The 23,367-nt window shown below is 40.2% G+C and overlaps 1 protein-coding gene and 1 pseudogene across 8 annotated transcripts in view; one reads left to right on the forward strand and one right to left on the reverse strand.

Annotated features, from left to right (window-relative positions):
- PALLD (palladin, cytoskeletal associated protein) overlaps positions 1 to 23,367 on the forward strand; it is a 434,582-nt gene that overhangs the window by 98,082 nt on the left and 313,133 nt on the right. The gene's annotated exons all lie outside the window — the stretch shown is intronic.
- On the reverse strand, positions 1,443 to 14,690 carry LOC100430327 (transcription factor BTF3 homolog 4-like; annotated as a pseudogene).

The raw sequence follows: 23,367 nt of genomic DNA on the forward strand, positions 1-23,367 counted from the left end.
AAGTCCATTGTCTAATAGAGGAGAAATAGGCAGAATACACATTATATTATAAATATCTTAAGTGCTATAAAGATACTGTAAACCTACTGCTATGGAAACTTCAGTGAGGGTGTAATTATTTATTCCTTGGGAATCCAGAAACATTTTATTGAAGCAGCATTTAAAGTGGGCCTGGAAGGACAGAAGTAGCTTGCCAGGCAGGCGAGCAGGTCCGTTGTCCTGGGGTGACTATTGAAAGAACCAAATGTGTTTCTATGTAGGGAACACTTGTCTTCTGTATGAGGTTGGCATGGTTCACTCATCAAAATGTATAATGAGTTAAGAGCCTGGAGAAATGACTTTTGGACATTTCATCCCAGAGAGAATAAACAGCAGCACTTGCCATGGAGGGCAGCAGCATAGGTAGCTTAGGTTGGTACTTCAGGGTCACCTCTTGATAGTGGAAATACAAGTCTTATAGATTCGATCCTATAGATTTCCTCACCAATTCCAAGTATAGACTAACTTGACCTTGTTTAAAAAAAAATTACAATTTACCATCTCTCTAACTTGGAGAAAGTAAGACAAAATATCTAGGTTTTTATGTTTCTTTAAACTGTGCTTATCTCATTTAACCTTAAAGGTATTTAATTGAGTCAATCCATACTTAAAGCCCAATATATTCAACATAGCACTTTTACTCTTTTCAACATGTTGTCATCAACGGTAAATCTAATACAAATTGAATATTTTTTAATGGGAGAAAAAAATTACACCATAAGCAAACTCAAAGAATCAACAAATAATTGAGAAAAGGATTTGAAGCATGATTGACAGAGAGAGAATTGTGTTACAGTCAGAATTGTCACAGATGAATTTTTTTAAAGACAGCTCTGGCAAAGATAATGAAAGGGATTTCTATGTAAGATAACGCTCAGCTTAACTTATAATTAAATATAAATGAAAACCATAAAAATATACCATATATTATTTATCAGATTGGCAAGTATACAAAATTTTAATACTACCTAGAATTAGCAAGAGTGTGGGGAAACAGGCACTCTCATAAATTCAGGGATGGATCCACATTTGTGCCTGAAACTCATACAGTTTTTGGAGACTTCTTTAAGAAAAAGAATACAATATTAAGCATGCTCTTGAATTTTTATTTAGAATGAGAATGATTCTAATAAATTGTAAATTTTTAAAACACAACAAATACCGCAAACATTGCAAAATCTAGAACAATAACATAATATTTATTGATGTACTTCCTGACATACCTCTCTACTGACTTTTCCCTATAGTTTTGATACATACTTTCTGAGTATCATTTCATACAACAATTTTGTAATACATTATGTAGAGAGAATATAAGTCATTTTTCATCCAGCATGGTTGGCCAAAAAAAATTTTTATTTTTGATATTTAAAAAAGTTTCTGGCCGGGCGCGGTGGCTCAAGCCTGTAATCCCAGCACTTTGGGAGGCCGAGACGGGCGGATCACGAGGTCAGGAGATCGAGACCATCCTGGCTAACACGGTGAAACCCCGTCTCTACTAAAAAATACAAAAAAATAGCCTGGCGAGGTGGCGGGCGTCTGTAGTCCCAGCTACTCGGGAGGCTGAGGCAGGAGAATGGCGTAAACCCGGGAGGCGGAGCTTGCAGTGAGCTGAGATCCGGCCACTGCACTCCAGCCTGGGCTACAGAGTGAGACTCCGTCTCAAAAAAAAAAAAAAAAAAAAAAAAAGGTTCTTCAGTTTCACAACTTATTGGAAATTTATAATTTATAATTTTTAGGATAGCTGATAAATTTGAAAAAAACTCTAAAAAGTTTATTTCACATATGATCTGTGTATTTCAGGGAATTTCAAGTATGGTTACATAGTAACCAATCAATGTTAAGACCATTTCAATTGATGGCACTTCTTTGTAGTTGATATCATTGTCACAGTGGTGTGTTATGAGCTTTATGCTATTGTCCATGCCAGTATTTCTGTCAAATCAATAAGAACTTCATCATTTTCAATGTATTTATATGATTTGCCCTTCTTTATAAACATGATTATCAAATAATCCAAGAGCCTATGTACTACTCCTATAAGAAAAAATTTGTGTCCTTTTAATAAATTACTACTTTTCAAGATGATGAATTTTTTTAACAAGGTACATCTTTTTAAAAAAATATAAATAACATTTATATTATTGAATAGCAATAGGTGATACTCCCTGTATCTGTAACACTTTGGAACCACTGGTTTATTTGTTAAATCCAGTCCATGACAGCCTCCAAACACCAGAAAAAATTTTAGTTCGCTTCATTCTTCGATGCCTCATCAAAATATTCTACAAGATCTGAAACATCCTCCTCCTCCTCATTGTCTTCCGGGTTTGGTGCTTTTCTATTCAAGACTTGCCATGGGAACTGTTTGGCTAACTTCCTGAGCTTGTTAAGCTGTCAGCACCAAGCTGACTTAATATTCCAGGAAGCATTTCTGTGATTGGTTTGGCTTCTGCATGACTGGAAACTGCAAAGGTGTTAGCAGAGAGAGAAGGACTAGAGAGAGGAGCAGAGAGAGGTAATTGCAAAGATGTTGGGGCAGAAAGAGGTTAGACTTTGGGATTGCTGAAATGAAAAACTGTCCCATCTTCACCTCTTTAATACCAGCTACATTATTCACAGCCAGTTTTGTTAGAGAACTCTGAAGCTTTCTGTCATCTGCTGTAACTCTCTAGGTTCCACCTTTGTTTTGCAAGCTGTACCCTCGCCCCCTATCTGGACCAGGGCCTGAAGTTTGGCCTTCTTGATTCACACTGTTGGTAACTCCAAAGCAGGGAGGGTCTTCCAACACCAGCATACAGCAATGGCAAAACCACAATTCACTTCTGTATATCAAAATAATTCCATAGATCCCACCACTTGGTTTCGTATTTCACTGACTTTCAATCTGAATTTTATTTCTTTAATAAATAATTTTAAAGATGACAAAAAAAATCTTCCTATATGTCGACTTCAAGGGTCTGTAATTCCTTATTATATTGAAACTTTCTAAAAGGTCTTTATAAAATTCTGTTAAAATAACATATCCCAACTCAACTTCTCCAAGCCTGATCCACAAAATAGCCAATACCCACTCCAAATCCATGTGGCAAGTAAGGGGTGTAACCATGAAGAATTCAGAGTTAAGAGATGGTAGTCATAACCAATTGTGGTTGAAATGTCTTACTTTTGCTAATTTTACAAAAACATTAGAAATGTCTACACATTTTAACGGCTTGTGCAGGGTCTTGGAGGAAGACCATACAAGTGAGAAGATTTGAGGTTGACAATAAATTGGCTTACTATAAATACTCCTAGTACACCCTTATGGTGAAAGTCAAAATTCTAATCATCTATTTGAAGGACAAGTTGGCAGCATCTACCAAAATTTAGAATTCAACATCCTTGGATCCAACACTTCCACTTCTACTAATTCACTGTTACAGATAGACTGTCACAGACAAACAAAACATTTTGTACAAAAATATTCCATGAAGCATTGTTTGTAACAGACGAATAAATGGAAATGCCATAAGTAGAGGAATAGTGCAAGTAATAATGGATATCTACAATACAATATGCTATGCAGTTATTAAAAAGAGCAAGTTAGCCAGGCATGGTGACACACACCTATAGTCTTAGCTACTCCAGAGGCTGAGGCAGGAGGATCACTTGAGGCCATGAGTTGAAGGTTGTAGTACACTGTGACTGCATCGGTGAATAGCCATTGCACTCCTGCCTGGGCAATATAGCCAGACCCTGTGTCTACAGAAATTTTTTAAATAAAAAGAATAAATCTTTCTATGTATATCACCATGAAATATATCCAAGTTGTATTTCAATTTGAAAAAGTAGTTTAAAACAGTGCATGTGTGTGTATATATGCATGTGTATGATATACACACATGCATGTATACACACATGTATATATACACATGCACTGTTTTAGACTTTCAAATATACACACACATATATGTATACACACACATATATACATATACATGTGTATACACACATATATACATACACACTATATAAACTGTGTGGGTGTATACATATATAAACTGTGTGTATTAATAGTTTGGCCACAATTTAGTTTATATATTATATTTATACAAATTTTTCAACAGTTACATGTTGTACCATTCCTAGTCGCTATTTTGGGGGATTAGGCTAAAAGGACAGAGGACTTCTACTTACAAAAACTTGTGTATTTTTACTCTATTCCTCTCCCCCTTTTAAGCAAAATGTTTTACTTTCATAATTAAAAATTATAGCTGCTGCTCAAATCAATTTCTATCACTTCTCAAGCTGAAATTACCTTCCCTCTTTAAACTCATCTTTTAAAAACAATAAATAAATGAAAATATTTGAGAACCCCTGCTTGCAAATCATATATACCATTTTTAGCTTTTAGTTGAGGTCTTATTTTTTATTCCTCTATTTTAATTGCAATCTGTGACCAGAACTTTAGGAAAAACATGAACCCAGAGTTTCTCAGGATTTCTTAAATAATGCCTTAACATAATTAAATATAATGATGATTGAGTAATCAGAACCATTTCAGTATATTTTGTCCAAAAATCAGAATAGTTTTATATTGGGGGGCAGCATCATGATTAAAGAGAGGATGCAAAGAAAGTCTAGCCTGCAAGCAGTTACCAACAGGACACAAGAGACTAAAAGACTTCTAGTCATCTCAGTAGAGAATGATGGGAGTACTCTAGAATACTTGCCAGAGTGTCTTCCTTAAAAAGAAAAAGGTAACTCCTAAAGACGGCTGTGATATCTATGGTGCAATGTCGACTTTGCCTGGGGAGAGAGGGGAACGTCCAGGCTTGCCAGTGAGCTGTCTTTAACATAATATGACGCAAGGATATTAAGAAATCAAAGATTTATTGCTATTTCCTTGTGTCTCCATGTTTCTTCTTCTGCAAGTTTGGATTTGCCTTAGGCTCTTCTTTTTTAAAAAAATAATCTTAACTAGTTATAACATAGGTCCAAAATTCCTAGCTTTTTGAGAAATTTGTTAATCCAGTAAATATGTATCTATGGGCACAATAGATACACATAGAGGGAAAGAGGCATCTCCCCCATCCCAGGAGACTGAATGCCTTGTTTTAGAGCAGAACAGCTTGTGCACAAATGGCCCCCAGGTGAATAAGATTCATGATTGGTCATTTTGGTCATCTTCGGTCCGGAAGACCTCTAAGGCATTAGCTCAATTTGTATGTCATCAGAAAGCAATGATTCATAAACTTCAATGTGTAGAATGCCATGAATAGCTTGTTAGAAAGAACCACCCTCTACCACTACCACTATCACCACCACACAATCCTGATTCAGGACCACATTGACAAACCTGCCTTGGAACTTTGGGTTTACTCTAGAGAAAATTCACATACACAAAGCCAAATCAAACTCCCATTCCTCTCTTTGAATAGATCCAACCCTCTGCTTCCTGATCTGTATTAAATTAAAAAAAAAATAAAAATACATTGTCTGATAATCTAACATGCCCACGTTAGCTTAAATTATAGAATTTGAATGCAAGGACACAGGAGATATCAAAGAAAGCAAAGTATCAGCAATTTCACAACTTGATTTGGAGAAATGGGAATTCATTCCTTGCTGGAAAAGAATAGTTCAGGGGCTCCAGGGGCCAAGAGTAGCTTTTTGAGATCCAAAAGCACAGAGATCCAAAAGCATGAGCTTATTAATGAGCTCATGACTACTCATATCTACTTTTCTATCTCTTCATTATTTCCTCCTACCTCTTATCTACCTTCCCTCTACTTGGTTTTCCATGGCATAACTTCTGTCTTCTAAGGGCCAACTTCCAGAGCCTCTCTACTTTCTAACCACTCAATCTAAGACAGGAGGGGATAATAGGGCCGGGCAACCACCCTCTAGCATAGAGCACTCTTGTGACTCCTGGTGAGTCTGTAGATATTAATGTTTGAGTCAGACAGTTGGTCTGGCCAGTCAGGGCAAGAGTGCAGGTTCACAAGGTCCAAAGCATGGCAACTAAGCATCGAAAATCCTTCAGGGTGAGATTTTGGAATGGACAGATATCTGTCAAAAGAGGGTTATATACTTGCCAGGCACTTTGGAGGCCACTTATTCACCTAGTCATTCCACCATTTGTTGAATGTCTACTAAGGGTTAAACACTAGAAACAAACACTGGTTAAGACATAGACTCTGAACTCCAGGACCTTAGAGTCCAGGGAGAGTGGTTAACAAGTAAATCAACAAATATCAACCAGTGTGACAACTGGCAAAAGAGAAATGTGTTCAGGTCTAGGGAACCCAGAGAGACAGGGAATACAAAAGACTCTGTATGTGAACTTTGAGCGAAGTTCCATTAATTAGTTGAAGTCAAGAGGGAAGAGAACCCATGGAGAAACATTGCCAAGTATGAAGGTACAATGGGATTTGCCCGTGTTCAGTGGACTTAACTCTAGCTGTGTTGCTCAGAGTATCCTGAGCTTGTCTTTGTTGTACTCATTTCCAGACTCTGTTTTAGCCATTTCGGATGTTATTAGGAAAATTAAAATATAAATTACCTTAAAAGCAAGGGACTATTAGTATCCACAGAACTGCAGAAAAACATGCTCTCTGGAGGACAGCTTTGGGAAGAAACATACCAACTTGAATATATATAGAGAGAGAAAGAGACAAGGTCTCACTCTGTCACTCAGGCTGGAGTGCAGTGGCATGATCATGGCTCACTGCGGCCTCGACCTCCCAGGCTCAAGCAATCCTCCCACCTCAGCCTCCTGAGTAGGTGGGACTACAGGCATGCACCACCATGCCCAGCTAATTTAAAAAAAAAAAAAATGCAGAGACAAGGTCTTGATTTGTTGCCCAGTCTGGTCTTGAACTCCCGAGCTCAAGTGATCCTCCAACCTTGGCCTCCCAAAGTGCTGGGATTATAATGTGTGAGCCATCATACCTGGCCCTGAATGTATTAAAACCACGCAGTGATACCCCAGTCATGGATTAACCACTCTGAATAGAAATCGTTTCTATCAAATACACATTCATCTCTAATTTATGGACTGACAATGGAGAATCTTTTAAAGAGCGTAAGCAACCCAATGCCATCAAAACTTCCAGGTTTATCAACATTTTAATAAACCAGTTAAATATTCTTGACCTAAGTTACAATTAAAAGTGTCTCAGGATTTATTTTTCTGAGAAAACATACAGCAGTGTTTTTCTTCATCTAAAAATCTTTATATTGTAAACTTTATATCACAAAGTACTTTAAGGCTATTGATGTGCTTCTTAGTAGACTTGCAGAAGAGCGATCAAATGTTATACAGATGAAAATGTGTCCAGTTAATTATGAATGTATAATTTTATCAATGACATCTTATTACCACTCATAAATAACTTCATGAAAGACCTATTTTTCAAAATTCAGAAAAGTGCAGCTTGTTCTGTGTTAGGCACAGCTGCTTACATGTGTTCATTATGTTTTCTTTAGGATGTTTCTTGTTATTTTCATAGTAGCCCTCACGTTACAATGCATTTTTGCAAGGTGGTAGGGATAGGTGTTATTCTCTTCATTACAAATGAGGCAAGTAAGGTTCAAAAAAATTAAGCAACATGCCCAATGTTACACAGCTAGTAAAAGTTGAACTTGTGTATTCTTTCCACATTTGCCAAAAGGCTCACAGGATGCAAAAAGGTTCCATAGTAAAAGTGGTTTGGAAAACTTTGGATGAAACAAAAATTAAATAGTTCTTTTTAAAAAATTGCAGGCATCTCAGTGAATGGATATACATAAATGTGCTTCATAAATCTCCAAGTAGAAAGACAGAGTCTGCAGCATTTCCCAAACATACTTGCGTATAAATCCCTTTTATATCCAGAAATATCTCATGGTATTAATCATGAAACATAATCTGGAAAAAACTACTGTACATTATTAGACTTCTTCTCATGTAGTAATTGAAAATAACTCTGAAAACTCTCCCTTAAGAAAGTAATTCATGAGAGCTGTAGTGAGAAACAAGAAAGGAAAGAAAATAAACAAGCCTGACAAATTCTGTAGAAGCTGAGGGGTTAGACAGTAACATCAGTAGTGTCACACAAACCAAGAAGGACAAAGAGACACTTGAGATTCATCACAAGCCAAATTTTCCTCTGGATCAAGGACAGCTATAGGGACCAAGAGTAAATCATAAATCCATTATCTTTATGTTTCTCAGTTCTACTTTAAGCAAGAAATATAGCCAACAAAAGGAAATGTCTCAATTTATCTATGAAACACACAACACCCAGAAAAATCTCGTAAAATCTTATACGTGGAACATGTAACATGGCCAGTTTAACAATCAGCCAAACAATCTGCAAAAATGATACAACAGTGCCTGAATTTGAACATCTCTAGACATAACAAATAGAGCATAGCTACATTACCAGACTAACAACGCTTGATTAAGGCATACAGAGAATTTGGAAGACACAAAGAGCATATGTCTATAGAGCTTAAGTTTGTTATGTTGCAATATGAATATTAATAGTGCATGGGATTTAATAGCAAGAAAGTTACATAAAGTGCATGTCTCTGAGAATTCCTGCTGTCAGTGACTGGAAAGGATCCCACTGGGGAAATGCTTGCTACCTAACAATGCCATCGGTGGTGACTCATCCAAAATTCCGACACGGGCCTAATGAGCTTCTGAGAGAATGCCTGGCAGACTCAGTCCTATTCAGTGTGTTAAATAGAGGGTAAGAAACAAAGTTCTCAACTGATACAGTTTTCTGTAAAGCTCTATTGTTTCTGCAAGTTAAGATATAGTATTACATTGGTCAAAGGATATTTGATCTTCCAGCTACCACTCTGGTTAACTGGAGAAAGGAAAAACACCACAAAGTGAGTTTGCTTTTTTTGTTTGTCAAAGTCTTTGTACTCTGATGCCTTCTTTGGAATATCAAATACAAACTGCCCCTCCAGTTCAGAGCGTGATCAAGGGGCTAATTAACTGAGCTCTAAATGTGATGTTTCTGGTGGTCACTTCAAGTCATTCTAACCAATTAATCAATCTCCCGTTGCTCTGACTTGGATCCTATGTTTTTAGCCTATGGAGCAGTGGTTCTCAAGCCTGGCTGCCCATTAAATTCATTTGGGGTATTAAAAAAAAATACCCATGCCTAGACCCTACCCTGGACCAACTAGATAGAATCTCTAGGGATAGAACTTCTGTATTTGTGAAAAGTTTTCTAGGTGATTCTAAATAAAGTCAAAAGCCTCCAAAAACTGCTGTTAAGTTCATGTCCAGCTACTGAGTATCTAACCTAGTCTCCAATGAGTGGTCTAAAAATTTCAAAGAATTAAGCATGAAAAAAATGCCCCCACCAGTGATTGCCATACAGCTGGCTGTTTGGGACCAGCACATAAGACATTAGAAGACAGGCCCATGTTGAAGCAAGGAAATGTGAGGACTGTGATCGGTGTTGGTCAGCAGGATCCAGGGAATGACTCACAGACTGGGCAAGGGAGCCTGGACTGAACGTGGGCTCTGCAGAGGTATCTGGACACACTGGGCTTGGTGCATCTGGGGACCAGCAGCTGGCATGTTTGTTCTACCCAGTCTCTGTAGCTGCTACCACCCATGCTATCACCTCTACCAGTACCCCCCCCCCCAAAATAAATAGACATAAAATGGTTTTCTCCTCACAAAAATTTTTAAGTAGTGGAAAAGATATTATATATTGAAGGAATTCTTGCCATCAGAAGAATTCACTGTTTGTACTTTGCTGTGCCGACTTGGGCTGTGCCAATGTCAATATAGGTTTTTATACCTTGGGTTTTTTTTTTTTTTTTTTAAGAGTTTGCCTAATTTTTTTAAGGACAAATTTCTAGAAATCTCTTTTTTTCATTAAAGGGCAGCTATATTTTAAATTTCTACAATCATTGCTAAAGTACCTTCTGTAAAGCTTGTATTAACTTATATTCCTATAAGTAGTCCTCTTTCTCTGTGTCCTTGCCTATAAAGTGAATTAGAAGTTGTTTTAATCTTTACTAGTATGGGAGGCAAAAACAGAAACTTACAGTTGTTTTAATTTGTGTTTCTTTGATTATCAGGGAAGTTGAGCATCCTTATGTGTGATTTTTGGACATTTTGTTGTTGTTGTTGTTGTTGTTTGTACTTTCCTCTTTGTGTCTGTAATATATTTTAGTGCCAGTGGTGGCTGCTGCTTTCAGACCCTGACCACCCAGGATGACAGCTCAGCTACGCCCTATTGCCCTGCGTCCGCTGGAGTTGAAGCAGTGCCCTTCACTTACGATCAAGCTTCCTGGCCGGGCGCGGTGGCTCACGCCTCAGCACTTTGGGAGGCCGAGGCGGGTGGATCACAAGGTCAGGAGATCGAGACCATCCTGGCTAACACGGTGAAACCCCGTCTCTACTAAAAAATACAAAAAATTAGCCGGGCGCGGTGGCGGCGCCTGTAGTCCCAGCTACTCGGGAGGCTGAGGCAGGAGAATGGCGGGAACCCGGGAGGCGGAGCTTGCAGTGAGCCGAGATCGCGCCACTGCACTCCAGCCTGGGCGACAGAGCGAGACTCTGTCTCAAACAAAAAAAAAAAAAAAAAAAATCAAGCTTCCTCAGAGTCAGTTTTCTCATATAAACTACGTGTTCTCGAAAAAGACAAGAGCTTGGTGGCTGAACACCCCAGCAGTCCAGTGTTCCTTTTGAATCCTTACCGCCATCCTCTTCAGAGCCTGGTGTGGGAACACCGACGACGCATACACTGAGGGCCGGCAAGACCCACATGGCCCCGAGGCCTTCGTGAAATCAGAGGAGCCACCTTGAGGCACAAGCTGAGATTTTCTCTGGCTTATAACATTCAGTTCCAAACTTTAAGTTGTAACAAGATACAAGATAGGCCAGCCATTTTTCTTTAAGATGAGGGAGAAACGTAAAATCTTATTTTGTATGTGTTTCACTAACCTATGCTAAGAACCTAAAATAGGAAAGGCACCGGGGCTGGGAGATGGGGATAGGAGTTGAGAGGGGAACCTTATATGTAGGTGCTTGCAAGGAAGTTGAGAAAAGGTACAATATGAACAGTACAAGAGAGGAAGTGAAAGGAAGAAGAGGCAGTGCAGATGACAAGTCATATCTGCAGAAAAAAATTTAGGATGATAACGAAAGCAGATTCCCTCCCTCATATTCTTTGGAGCATCTGCCTGTCTCCTCTTTCATTCCCACCACACTTAATGTAGTTTATTAAAAAATAAACAATGGCAGAGGGAACTGGGAAGTACAAAACACGCAGTTGAGAGGTGTACCTGGTTGATTGCTATTCGGACTCACGTAATCTTGTCAAACCTGGCACTCGGTGTGAGCTTTTTTCCTGCAAGAATTGAATAATCAGCTACAGCAGACCCTTGTATTCCAGGCTTTGATAGTTATATATCCATAATACTTATAACAGATAATATTTATTGAGAGCCAGACACTGTTCTGAGTGCTTTACCTGTGTTATTGGCACTTTTGATTATTACAACAAACCTGATCTCCATTTATCAATTGAGGAAAGAGAAAGTTGAAGTAATTTGTTGGAGACCAGCAGAGCTAAGGTAATTCAATAGCCAAGTAGCTGGGAGGCTGTTATTCTGTTCCTCCATAATGCTAATTATTTGTGAGTGTTTTCTGGGGGGCAAAAAAATGGCTGCAAGGAAAACAAAATCCACTTGAGCTAGCATCAGCAAAAATAAAAGAGTATTGTGGTAAGAGAACTGAAGGACAGGGTTCAGAAACCAGGCCTCAGAAACAAATGGTAACAAGGCACTCTATACAGTTAGGATTCTGCCGCCTGCCTCCCTGTCTTTGCTGCCAATCTTACTGTGTTCCTGCAGTCCAAAGGGCTGGAAATATGGCTACCAGCTGCTCACAAGTTTGCATTTTATAGATGCCACCACTTAAAGAGCTGGCTCTTGTTCAGTGGGTCCCGTTTTTACAATTCCAAAGAAGATACCTTGGTTGGTCCACCTGTTTAGTTAAACAATCGCTGTGGCTGTAGAGCAGGGTCCCACTGGGAGCAGCACTGATAACTTATGAATATGTGGTGCAGAAAGAGAGATGCTTGAGCAGACAAATAGTAGCCCATTCCTTGAGTAACTCCACGCTTTATAACTAAAGTGGGCTGCCATTTCTCAGAGGCATGAATCTGAAACCTGCCCATGGCAAGCCCTGCCAATGAGCTCATCCAATGCGCCCCCCCCCGATTTGCATCTCAAGATGGTTTTAGTCTCCTTTTAAATGATATAATTTTCAGGACATATTATAGTGTTGGTCTTCATGAGACTGAGACTTCATGACCTACATCAGTATGACATTACTTCCCAAAGAAACATTAATCCATATCCAAAATTCTTGCAATACATAATGTAAGTGCTTATTGAAGTTTCTTGAAGCAGCTAGAAGAGGAATTACTACATCGTGTAACATGCATCAAAACCTCTTTAGAAAGCCTCATTAGATATTTTTCTTCTTCCTACCCACAAACTGTCTTTTCTCTTAATCCATCTCTGATATCCAGAGCTATTTGTTATTATCACTGTTGTTACTGTTGCTGCTGCTGTTTTGGTTTTTCATTTGCTTGGATTTTTCTATACCCCAACTTCTATGAATCACTCTGGCATTTTTTAGTATCTTTCATTTTTTTTTGTACTACGATTCTGATCAGTGAAACAGGCATGGGAACATAGACGATGAGGAAGGGGGAAAGCTGTAACTATCTTTTTGCCTTACCAAGTTTTGTCTCACTGGAATCATTGCAGTTTTCCACAAAGAAGGGGGACATCCCCCTGAGGCACCCAGAGTTTCTTCCAGTTCATGTTTCAACACCCCCCCCACACACACACACTTCCTTCCTGTATCCTGCTGAGCTGAGTAGAATTCTCTCCAAGGCCTTAAGAGCATTACCTCTCCATAAAATTGGGGGATCTGGACTTGTCCTGAATTTCAGCAGCAGGACTCAAACTTCCTTCATTCAGATACTGTGGCTCGGGTCAAGATACATATTAGCCAGAATTATGTTTACCTGTGAATAATAGGCAGCCCAGTTTACAGTGGCTTATGTCAATAGGGGTTTATTTGTTCCTATAACAAGAAGTGTGACCTTAGAGAGTTGCTGATGTTGGTTTAGCAGTTCCACTCGTCAAGCAGTGATCCCAGGAGACAGGAATGGAGGAGGGGGAGATAAGAAAACAGGAGTGAAAGCTGTTACCAAAAAAAAAAAAAAAAAAGAAGTTCTCCAGGTGGATGACTAGGCCTGTTCCTGCTGTGACTCATCCAGGACACCTGTACATTGTCCTTCAGAATTGTCCAACCAACAGATGAAAGAAAAGGGCATTGATCTCTCAGTCACTGACCCCACATTGGGCAAGGGCTGCTCTGTGGGATGTCACCAGCACTCCGGCTGTGCATGCTTGTTCGCTGAGTGGGGTTCTGGATGCCTTTGTGTGGGGGTATCAGAGAGGCCTAGGGGCAGAACACAACAGGTGCTGAGGGCAGCTTAGTGGATGTGCGCTGTCAAGATGTCCTTGCAGGGAGTTGTGATGGCTGGAGTAAAAGGTGGGCTCCTGTGTGGATGCGATGTGGGACCTAAGACGCATCTCATACAGCTCAGAACCTTCTGAATCTGAGGTTTCTGCATGCTTCCTTAATTCTGGGAAAAATCTCTGTTACTATTTCTTCAAAAATGTCATCCTATGTATTCTCTTCTTTTCTTTTGGGATTGCTTCTATATCAATGCAGATGTTGTCCTCCACAATGCTTAGTTTTCTTTTACAAATCCCCTTTCCTTATATCCCCTCCAGATTCCTTTAGAGCTAGTTCTGCATCCCAATCTTCCTACTTGCTAATTCATTTTTTGTCTGTCCAATCTGTCATTTGATCCATTTATATTTGTTCCAATGCATATATTTTTCTACTTAGAATCTCCAATTGGTTTTTTGTAACTTCCTATTGCTGTTTCATGTCTCACTATCTTCCCTCAACTCTTTGATAATGTTTGATATGCTTATTTTAATCTTCCTGGCCCATCAACTATGTTGCATTTCAGATAGTTTTCCACCAGGAGTCTTTCTATTTATTCTCCTTGGCAGTCTCAGTGTTTTTCCCTCAGAGCTCCTGATTAATTTCCTTGGTTGATTAAGGATCTCTGGAGTGAGGACTAGAAGCCAGGGCCTCCATCTGTCCCCTTCCTAGAGGGCCATTTCAAGGCTGAGATGCTCAGGTGCTACTCTCCGGGCTCAATTACTTCATGTAGGGCATTGCCCCATTCCCCGAACAGGTGACCCTGCCCCTGGGGACTTCATCGAAGGTTGTGTGTGGAGGGATGCTGGGGAAGGCAATGCACGCAGCTGGCCAGACAGCCTGAGCATTTCCTTATCAGTCTCTCATGGAACAGAAGTTTCTGCATCACCAGGTGCTCTTTAACAGCTGTTCAGTGGCAGTCTGGCACAAGACCGAACGGGCAGAGATAACTCATGCTCCCAGCCCCGGCCCTCCTCTAGAGGTCAGCTTCCATTCGGGGCCAGCACTTTTACACAAACATCATGATCCAACCACCTTCTGGCTCTCCAAGCATTTCTCTTAGTTTTTATAGTAACTCTGGCTTCAACATCTTCCCTCTCACCTCCATGCATCTTTAGAATTGGCTTCAGGAGTGGCAGCCAGCAGCCTGGTCAATTCTATTCTGTCAGATTCCCTATCTGTAGAGAGAGGCAGATCATACATTCATGAAGTTCTTTTCTCCATGGGTACAAGGTGGTCTCTCTGCCACAACGAATAAAAGCTGTGTGTGGCTCCACCTTCCCAAATCTTGTGCAGTCACAGGTATATTATCAAATCTGTCTCCCACCTGCTAATATCTAGAGTTTACTCCTGGCTGGAACAGTTGACTAGTGTGATGAATCCTGGAAGCAGATCCTGGAAACTGTCCATGATTATGTCCCAGGAGGCTCCAACTGGACCCTTTGTCACTGGGGACCAGGACCTTGCTGGTCTGGACCTTATATCAGCAAACCGAGTTATTTTCCAGCTCTTGGGTATACTCCAGGAGCCTGCCCCATCCTCCGCCATTTGCTCAGGTTTCCTGACAGCTGCCACAACTGCTCCTTTCTCTTTCTTCCCTCTAATGAGCTCCACCAACAATGAAAATTCAGGCCATCCCACCAGTTCATGGTGAAGTCTAAGCTCCTTTAGAAACTCCTTTCTATAAACCACTCTCTGCTGACCTGAATCGATGGTCTCTGATCCTGTGAGCTGTGTTCCATCACATCCTGCCAGGGGGCCAGCTGCCAGAGCTCCTAAAGCACAAACACAAAGGTGGCACCTTCCTCTCTTCTTCTTGTTAGTGTATGAGAAAACAGCAACACAAACAAAAACGCTTCAACCTACAGATCGTATCAACTCTTCAGTCTGACATTTTTATCTGAAGACTATCAGATTAATCTATAAGCAAAACTGAGGTCCTTGAAGACTTCTTCTGTGACCAAGTAGTAACGATAAATTCTGCAGGCTACATTTCACTCTGGCATTTGTCTGTTTTGCAGTTGTGCCTTTCCGGTACCATTTTCATGCACAACTACCTGGGACCTGGGCTGATCCTCCCCATGGAGTTTTTTTCTTTCTGGTAGTACATGTTCCTCACCAGAAGTTTTAAAGCCTACTTGATTCTCTCTCCTGCTAAAATTGCTCAGAGGATGCAAGCTCCACTAATGAGTCAGATTCATCAGTGTAAAGATGTCCACCAGGCCGGGCGCCATGGCTCATGCCTGTAATCCCAGCATTTTGGGAGGCTGAGGTGGATGGATTACTTGAGCTCAGGAGTTCGAGACCAGCCTGGGCAACATGGCAAAATCCTATCTCTACAAAAAGTACAAAAATTAGCCACGTGTGGTGGTACATGCCTGTAGTCCCAGCTACTTGGGAAGCTGAGGTGGGAGGATCACTTGAGCCCAGAAGGTTGAGACTGCAGTGAGCCGGGATCTTGCCACTGCACTCCAGCCTAGGTGACAGAGTGAGACCCTGCCTCAAAAATAAAAATAAAAATGTACACCACAGACCTCTTCCTAGCTTCCTAAAATGCCTAGTTGTAAGAAATTCAGTGTCCCTGAAATCTAGGTTTACAAAAAAAAAAAAAAAAAAAAAAGCTCATCTTATGATTTCTAAAATCATCTCTTCAACTCCCTTGAAATAGGGAACTGATACATCACATCCCCATGTAGTTCCATCCCCAACCCAGAATTTCTCCCATAGTGATAATTCTGATCCCAGAGACGTCTCCACAGTTTTCTGATTCATGGATGATCACTCCAAGAACCATGAAGGCTTGTGTCAAGTTGAGCCCCAACTCCCTTGCTCCAATCTGTCCAGGAGCTGAACAATGCTGAAAGTTTTCCTTGGCTGCATTCTGGGGCAATTTTATCTAAGGTGCAGCTGTGCATTGTTCTTTAGGTTGAAAATCTGGGACATTTGCCCCCAAACATAAGGTGAATTAAACCAGACTGCCTTGCAACTGCCTCAAAGTCTGTCTCAACACAGTGACCCATCCAAGAGAAACAAAGATGTGTCACCAAAAATATCTATAAAGTTTTTTTTCCTGTTTTCCTAGAAACTCTTCAGGGATAGAGTTGAGGGGCTCATGCTGCGTTTAGAGCTAAACTTCCTGAAAATCTTCTCCCGGGGCCCTGGAGGCAAACAGGGCAGTGCAGAATGCTCCTTAGAAGGGAGTGTGGAGGAAAATGAATGCTTATATTGGAGGATCCATGTTTCTGAAACCCTGGAATTCAGAAAGCTTTCTGGACTATGCCCTCGCTGGACTCGGAACTACTAGGCTTTCATCATCAAGAATCCACCTTTCCAGCATAGGGCTGAAGTTTCTGCTTCCTGAATACCTTTTCCCCTATCAACTGCCTTCGGTAACTAGTGGAGAAAAATGAAAATATTCTGGGAGGTGGCATGACAGAAAAACTGAGTTTCTAATGTCACCCTTTGAAATGTATCATACACATTTAGATATCTCAGATGCCTGTGTCTAGGTGCCTTGTAGGGTGACCAACCATCCTGGTTCGCCTTGGGGGTTTACTGGGATGCAGGACATTCAGTGCTGAAACCCAGAAAGTCCAAGACAAACCCAAATGAATTGTTCACCCCAGTTTCATGCTCAACATTAATAGAGACACCAAAATACCACTAAAATAAACATCTTGACTGAGGTGTATGTATTTCTGACAGCCATACTGCATCAAACAGCCTGCACCATAATTCTTTTCAGAATTCCCCTCACCTACAGACCATCCTCAGCCTCAATCTTCACCTGTCCACATCATCTTCTCCTCATCTTTTGGAAACGTGTCAGCACTCTCTGCAATTAATTGCGTTGCATTTTGTATTCCAGATAACAATGCCAGAAATGGATGCAGATTTTGGTTTTGGCTATAAGGGCTCAGTTGTGAAACATACATATTTATACTTGAGGGGAAAGTAGCGGAGAGAGGAATCCTACCTCCTTTGGCTGGTTTGTGCAATGAGCTCAGGACTACACATTTAGATATGAAGTAATTAGAAATAATGAACCTCTGGGATTACCCCAAGACTTCCAGGAGACATAGAGTGTGCCCCAAGTCTTGCTGGCTGCAAAGACTAGAACTCATTATGGATAAAAATGGGAGAATTCGATTAAACTAATTCATGGGCGTATGTCCAAAGATTATTTTAAAACATGGTAGTGGTGCCACATAAATAATACATAGATCCTACAAAGTCATGCCAACATCGTGAAAAGAAATCTGAGTCGCAGAGCTCCATATCCTGCTGCCCTCCAGACCTAATAGTGTTATTCTTCTGGTTTGTAGCTGGGAATTCATTTAAAGGCTGGAGAATTTGGTTTCGACTGTTCTTTCTCTGCTTAAGTCATGTCATAAGTAATGTCCATCAGATGTAACTTTGTGGATGGCGCCTTCACTTTAGCAGAGAATCTCCAGTCTCAGGAAGAAAATGAAAAGTGTGTTTTCCTCTTGGCTGGATTCCTGCCTCTTGTCTTTTTTCTCTATTATATGAGAACTCTACTGGTCTTAATCATTTTTTCTAAAAAGTCCTGGAATGTATTATTATTTTTAAAAAGACACTGTGGACTCTGTTCCTCATATTTTTAAAATAATAATAGTAATAAAGGAAGGCCTATGTCAGTGACCATGCTGCGCTAGGGAGACCCTTGTGCCCAGAACAACAGCTCCCAGCTCAAGAGAGGGAGAGAGCAGCCACACTGGCTGGCCTGGTCAATGTTTTTTTGCCAAAGATTTCTTTGTATCTGGAAATTGCTCTTATGTGTATCATACATGTTTGAAATTGCTCTCTCCAATTTGAAAAACCATAAAGCAGCAATAAACAAATAGGACTCTGGTAAAAAAAAAAAAATATATATATATATATATTTTATAAGTATCATACCTACTTTTACAAGTGTTTATTAGATGGCATCATGTTGCCTTTGCTTTCGCATAGTGGACTCTCATTGCTCATGTAAACTGCCAGATGGAGTTGGGTCCCTAGACCATCCACTAACTTGGGCATATTTTTCTCTATTAACTATTTTTCAAAAATCATAGGAAAAGAACCTAATGCTGAAAAGGGAGCCAAAAGTACAATGAAATGAAATCAATCCTAATAACAAAGACCTCTCTTCTTTCCAAAAGCATGCGTTCCTCCCCAGTCCTGCACGGTAAACCACATCAGTGTGGGACGGTGCCATTTCAATAAGTTATTTGATTATCCAAGACTAAGTCCATGAATAAAAAGCAACAGCAGCAAGATTGCCAATAGGCTGTGGGTATTTAAAACACAATGGCAGCAAGATTCCTTGAATATGAGGGATAGCTGGAGCCAATAAGCCCCAGTGCATGGATATTAGGAGGTTCATTGATTAGGGTTACATGATTAAAGAAATAGGCTAAGGGAATAAACTGCTGTATACAGGGTTCATATGTCTTGCAATGCATTTTTTGAGTACTTTTGCTCTCATTCCTGGGAAAGATGCTAAGTTAAAAAACAAACTTTATAAAGCATTACATTAAAAAATTCATATAAAAGGCACTAAGAATAGAAATCACATTCATGCTTGAGTTTCACACACTTTCTGTCCCCAACAGCATATAAATAAATATGATTTTTGTAAAAGCTACATTGTGGCATATACCACAAAGGGCTCGGGTATCAGGCAAGGGAAAAACGATTTATCTTCATTACCATCTATCCACACATACTTTTGGTAATCATGAAGACATTTCTCCTTACAGTTTCACAAGGAAAATAACAGAACTTGGGCTCTAAATGTCAGTATCTGGCCCGAGTCCATATAGTGGCAAAAGGAATTCTTAAGTACTGACATTACATTTCAACAGGGCACAAAGAGACAGGATTTACATTCCTTCTTGGATTAGGTTTTGTTTTTATACTCATTCTCTTTAGATAATCAAAAGCATGTGTCCCCACACCTTGCCAGCTCCACCAAGGGATCCTCAGCACCCATCTCAGAGAGGTTTGACATGACATCTGAAAGGCTACATTGCTGCCTCCCCAGCCAAGGGGAGTGCTTGTGATTTCTCCTGCGTTATCTTTGAGATATTACTCACCAAAGCAATGAATGGCAACCATTCCGAATCCCACCAGTGACTCCTTCTGAAAAACATATCAGTAGGAACCTTCAGTTTTAAATAATCTGCCTTGTAGTCACACCGAGGAAGAATACCCCAGTCAATTTATGAGGTCTTTGCCTTTAAGTTATAGATGAAAGGAGTTTGCTGCTAGCTGGGAAAGCTTATTTATGATGTGATTGTTAAGGAAGGAATGATAGTGTTCCCATTTTTTTCTTTTTCCTTTTTTAAGCCATCCTTGGGTTTTGATGATTGCTATGGCATTTTTTGCCTATGTTTTACGTACTTCTTTTGGCCTTGAGTTTAAACTGGGTTGTATTCAAGGAGTCAGCTTTAATTTTGTGACAAAAAATCTGTCATCAGAGCTATCCTGCCTTCATTTTGAATACTCCCCATGCTATCTTCTCTTTAACTCTAACTTGTTTTATTTTGAATCACACACAGAAGGAATTTGAATGGCTGCATGCATCTTTGGAGACGCTTAAACCTTTTCTCATTTTGGGTCTTAAGGATAAGAAGATCTACATTTGAAAAATTTTAAAGAAGGGATCCTATATTCTAAACATATAAAAAAAATTAGAGTAGAGTAGTTCATCAAATTAAAAGACTATTTTGTTGACTTCATCCTCTTTAGTGACAAAGGAGAATTTAGTTGCACTTCTTTCAGTCAGTGAACTCCACTGTGGATACTACAGAAGCAGGCCAGATCATGTATATAATTTCGCTAGGGGAGAAACAGATGGAATTTATTTTCTTACCTGAGTTCACCAGGTTTTCTCATACCTTGGCCTCTCTACTCCTGGTTTCTGATTGGAATCCCATATGGTATTTCTCAAGTGGGAGGCGAATCCCTAACCATTTGCATCAAAATCAATGAAATGAGCAGGTAGGGTGCTTGAGAAAAATGAGGATTCCCAGGCCCCATCCCAAGTCTGCTAAATAGGAATCTCTAACAGTAGCTCCAGGAATCTGAATTTTTAACAAGCTTCCCAGGCAATTCCTAAGACCCTAAAGTTTGGGGAATGACTACCATGATGTCATAAGAGATTCCAGAATGGAGACTGGCAGGATTGCTGTTGCTTACCCCAAGGCCAGCTTTCCCCTCATACCTCAAGTAATAGAGCCCCTAAGTCTTGACCAGGCATGACTCTCTTACTGCTATGTATGTCCGTTTTATGGGTCCAGGCCACCATGGAGATGCGAGCATAAGTGCTGTGAGCAGCTTAAAAGACAGTTAATTGACACATGCACTTGCTTCCTGCTTCTTCTTTCTTGCTGGAATCGGGACATCATGGCTGGCACTCAAGCATCCATTTTAGAAAGGAGGCAACATACTAAAAAGCAAAAGAGAAAGAATTTGACAACCATGAGGTTGCCATAACAGGCCCAAAGAACCCAATTCCGCATTTATTTTGTATGATAGAGAAATAAATGTTTGCCTAGTTTAATTCGTAAGTCTCTCATTTTGGTGTTTTGTTTTGTTTTTAGTTGTGGAATGGAGTAGGGTAGGTGCTATGTGCAGCTAAGGCTAAACTAAATGATATAGACACCAAGAAAAACATTGTCTTCTTTTCCTTCCATAATCCTAGAACCTGCCTGGTCCTGATAAGCTGATTTCTTATAAGCAAGTAGTCCATTGTGGGAGATGAGGTCTGGAGATGGGTTTCCATGCTTGCAGATTCATAGCCTTTGCAGCTCCTGGGTCACCAGAACAAGACTGTGGCCAGTCAAGCGGTAGGAGGATTATCTGCAGCCTTATGCAATCATTAGAATTAAAGAGAGTATAATGAGGGGATGAAGAGTAAAGACTACAGGCAGAGTCAGACTCCCTGGGTCTGAATCCTGGCCTCACTTACTTTTCATGTCCATTTCAGTAAATTGCCCAACTCCTTCGAGCTTCAGTGTCCGATACTATAAAACGAGGAGACTTAGAAAACCAACCATACAAGGCTTACTATGAGACTTAAATGCTATACCTAAAGTCTGACATCTCAATAACAAATGTTCTCAATAAATGACAAATATTATGATGATTATTACTGAAAACTGTAAGAGGAAAGAAAATGAACCATTAGGAAGTGTAGTTACGAAGCTCCCTCCACCAGCTACCCCAGAACCTGATTTTCTTTCACCTTGAGAAATAAATACTGTAAGCAGTTGAGTTTTGGAGAGAGAAAGAGAGATGTTTAAATAGGATTTTAAAGTCCCTGCTATTGCTTTGCAAAGAAATCATCAGTAGAGTTCTGTATTTTTCTTAGGAAAGAAAATAAAGTAACACCAATGAGAACAGAGAAGTGGAATAAGAGGCCGCTACAAAATGAGAGGTAGCTTCCAGTCCTAGCACCTCTGATTAGTTTATTAACTGGATGATCTCAATCAAGTCGCTTATACTCTAAGCCTCAGTTTCCTTTTCTTTAGAAAGGAGCTCATATCTGCCTCAGATGACAACTGAGATAAGTGAATGAAATAACAATGTAGTTATATGTAATAATCATATAATTTGGCATTTACAAAGACTTACAGATTTCTGTGGTTTTATTATATATTCAGACTCCATGCTATGTTCCTGGAGATAGCACAGACTCTCTCATGTAAATCTTCTCTGTGCCAATTCATCTCAACTTTGGGGAGGATCTGGGTAGAGAAGCTTTGGGCACGATCATCTCCAGCTGCTGACTTTCTAGGGTTGTAAGGGCCATACTCTTACAGGTAAACCACCAGAATAATGCATCAAGGCATCTAAAAAATTTTTGTTACACACCCATCTTAGTCTCTATTTAACCCCTTCCATTGTACAAAAAGAAAGGGCTTTGAAAGATCAGTTATAATCAAGTATTAGGAGGAAATGCAGAAATCACTTTCAAGTAAGGTGGCTGTGCATAGCATGGAGGCTGTACTTATTCCATCACAGTCTGAAGCTCTTAGATGACATCAGGGATCAGAAATGCCACCTGTCACCGCTGTCCAGCCACAAAAATGAGTCCTTCCAAGAAAAATACTGACTGCTATCAAATATGTATTTACTTATTCGCAAGCTTCCCTCCTTCTCAGCTCCTCACTGGCATCATCAGTTAGGTCCATATAAATCCCAGTACAGTACATTTTTTCTTCCACATGGATCCTTTCTCTTAGATTCACTTTCAGGCTTCTAGAAGGCAGTGATAATTTCTATCACGCTCAACCCATCAGATCTGGCTGTTTAACATGTGATGTGTAGTTTTAAAGGATGTGGATGCCGAGCCATGATGAGGCCTGATGGCTCCATCTTTTCTGAGTCTCCACGATGGGCCAGGTCTGTATCAGGCACTGAGCTTGGATAGGAACATGCTCACGGAGGCCACCTTTCAGCAGGAGATCCACTTTTTACAAAGACACACACATCTTTGATAAGCAGTAGGAAAGCAGAGCCTCAGGAGGAAGAGTTTCTGAAGTCAGATAACTTGGTGACTTGGAGGATGGATAGGAACTGGTGCAAAGGCCATCTAAGTGTGAAAGGGGTTGACATGGATCAGGAGCTGAATGAAACCCAGTGGGCTGGAATGTGGAAGGGAGCTGGCAGGAGCTGGAGAAGGAAGCAGCAGTCAGGTCATTTGGTTGGCACTTAAGTGACTTTTGCTTTTAATCTAACTGAAATGAGCAGCCACTTAGCTGTTTTAAACAGGG

Source organism: Macaca mulatta, chromosome 5 (assembly GCF_049350105.2).
Source record: "Macaca mulatta isolate MMU2019108-1 chromosome 5, T2T-MMU8v2.0, whole genome shotgun sequence".
Taxonomy (NCBI): domain Eukaryota; kingdom Metazoa; phylum Chordata; class Mammalia; order Primates; family Cercopithecidae; genus Macaca; species Macaca mulatta.